Raw genomic sequence first — 2,994 nt, 5'->3', positions numbered from 1 at the left:
GACCATTTGCATGCATTATTCTACCACCTCCTCCTTCCCTACCCCCACTCTTTTGTCCTTTCATTCCTCTGAACTCAGCACCACAGAGCTCAGAGACAGCTGGCGAGGATGGGGCTGACACAGGCAGAGCAGACTCCCATGGCAGCCAGAAAATCCTATGGCAGGCAATGTGGACAGGGAGGGAAACTTTCATATGAGACCAATGCCGATTTCTCCATTCCCAAAACAAAGGATTCTGTGCGAAGGATCTAACACTAGAGAACTAAGTGGCTTTGAATTCAGTTCCAGACACTATTGGGTTTGGAAAATATTCCATTTAAAATGGGCTTGAATCCAATTTAAGCTTGAGAAGGGAGGCTGTGATCAGTGACCCAAAGAATGTGTGATCCATCCATCCCAGTACCTCCCCTTTCTCCTGTATTTCTTGGACAAGCACCAACCTGTTCCAGGTAGCCCAAGACCAAGAAACTATCTTCTCCTCATCTCCAAACAAAAGGAGAAAGGTAGAGAAATGACGAATGACATTTTTTTGGGGTCTGTTGATGAATTTCCTTTAGGTTTACCCTAATTTCTTCTTTCCCAGCAGTGGGAATATGCTTAATCAAACAATTGGGAACTATGTTAACGGTTGGGAATACAATGACCAAAAGGAAATATTTCCTGCCCTCAAGGAGCTTATATTCTATTGAAAGGAAAGAACATATAGATATATAAATAAATACAAAATTCAGGGACAGGGAAATGAACTAGATATTTCAAGTAGGAAGCTTCTGGTGAGGAATATTCCCACTACCAGGGCAGGTTAACAATAAGCAAATGATTGCAGGAACAATTTGCAGTCTTCATTTTAGTGCGTTATTCTATTTCTCTCCATTGTCTTTTTGTCTGAAACTTGGCCAATCCCCAAGGCTCCTCGGGAACAGCTATTTATAATTAGTAAGAGAAAAAAAGGTCCTTATCATCTTAGGTGATAAGTGAGGGATCTCAACTGTGTGACTTCCTCTGTATAAAACAAGGTATAGAGAGACTGGATCATCATTTTCAAGGGTTTTCAAGAGCTCATCAATGCTCATCAATGAATTCTTCATCTCTAGGGAAGTCCAAAAAAGCAGGCATGGGCGTACAACCAGCCCATTAGAAGAAGACATTGCATTTTCAGAGAGTGTGGAATGAACTAAAGTGAGCTATGACTAGTAAACCTCCAAGACTGTTGATCCCAACATCTGTGGGTGTTCCCAGGAAAGGGAGAAGTCATTTAGCAATCCCTCCCACAAAATCAGTATATATGTCCCTCCTTTTCCATGTCCTATTGGCCATAAACTTTTAGGAGACCAAAAGCAAGCCATCAATAGGAGGGTGGTGAGTCCATGAGTTTCCACTTTTAGGTTTATTCACATTCTGTGAATGGAAGAAGGGAAAGGCTTTGTTTCCAGTTGAAGGAATCTCAGACATGTGAGTGAGAGCAGCAAGTGAGAGTCCAGGGAAAAGGGCCTGAAATCCTACTGGTCAGCTTCCTGTGCCTGATGTCAACAAGGAGGCTGAATTTATGAGGTAAATGAAGGAGATCCTTTCTTCTGGATACCAGTTTCAGGTAACCCGGAGTCCTCTATATATCTGGTCCTTTTTCTGGTCTACTCAGATCTCCTTTGGGCACTCACACAAAGCTGGGAATTGAAGGAGGCTTCTACTACAGAAGTGAGGGGGAGAAAGAAGGGAGGAGCAGATAGAGTTTGATAGAAAGGCAATGGGAGTTCTGATCTTGGACAACAGAGAACTTGTTAGGAAGAAGCCACGTGGGGCGATGGAAAACCCATAGGATTTGGAGCCAGAAATCCCTAGGTTCAGACACTTATCACCTGGAGGACTCTGGGCAATTCCCTCCCCTCTTTGTGCTTAAGGAAGTTGGACTAAATGACCTTTGAAGTCCCTTCTGGATCTGAATCTCTAGTCCTGTGATCAAATGGCCTTTTGGGTTCCTTTAATTTTAAATCCTGTGATTGTTTAGAATAAGCCTAACGTTGTTTTTGTTGTTTGTTTTTTAAGATCAATGAATTTAGGAAAAATGTTCCTGAGAGACCAAATGTGGTTTTTTGTTGTTGTTTTTGTTTTTTGGTGCATCATATATTTTATGACCTGGAAGGGGCTCATCCCCTGCCTCTGGCAGCTAAGATGGCAGTTAAGCTTTCTGGGAACTAGGAAATGCAAGAAATGAACATTTCAGCCTTTAAAAGGATCTGGCATATTCAGCTCACCTGGGAGAAGATGGGAAGAAACTCCTACACATGTGCCTGCCCGTCTGGCTGCACACACACACACACACACACACACACACACACGCCCATGTACAAATCTAGGACAACACTGATTCAAGCACAAAAGCTGTCAAGCTTCCGATGAAATGCAACAGAAAATCAAATCCAAAGAAGAAGGAAGCAGACAGCACAGGCTCTTTGATGGAGAACTGAAAGGAACCTTGGGACTGATGTAGTAAAGCCCTGTCTCACAAATGAGGGTCACACAGTTAGTGAAGTGTCCAAGGGGAGATTTACCCCAGATCCCCTGATTTTGGAGTCAGGACATTTTCCTCAGTACTGGGAGGACCCAATGACCCAGACAACGTACAGATCAGAAGAGCTTCTTCCTCACAGGATGGAGTCAGGTTATGACTCTCCTGGCAAGAGTCCTTCTGGTGAAACCGGCTCTCATTAATCCAGACTTGTCCCAGGCCTCTTCGGTGAGGGCCTTTGGGGAGAGAAATGGGACCATTTAGGGAATTGCTCAAGGGGCTGGGGTGGGAATCGATCACTGTGTTCTAGGAGCTTGGAGAACACTTAAGTCTTCCTCATTCAGAATCAGCATTGACCATCTTGGCAAACCAGTGGCTTGACCACGGTGCCCAAGATGAAGCCCTATGATTTCTCCATGGAGTGGGGAGTGAGGGGGGAGTATACAGGGTTCTTCTGCTCAATCTCTTCTCCCACCAATACACACACA

The sequence above is a fragment of the Sminthopsis crassicaudata genome, chromosome 4, assembly GCF_048593235.1.
Source record: "Sminthopsis crassicaudata isolate SCR6 chromosome 4, ASM4859323v1, whole genome shotgun sequence".
In the NCBI taxonomy this organism is placed as follows: Eukaryota; Metazoa; Chordata; class Mammalia; order Dasyuromorphia; family Dasyuridae; genus Sminthopsis; species Sminthopsis crassicaudata.
Note: the sequence above shows the minus strand (reverse complement) of the source record.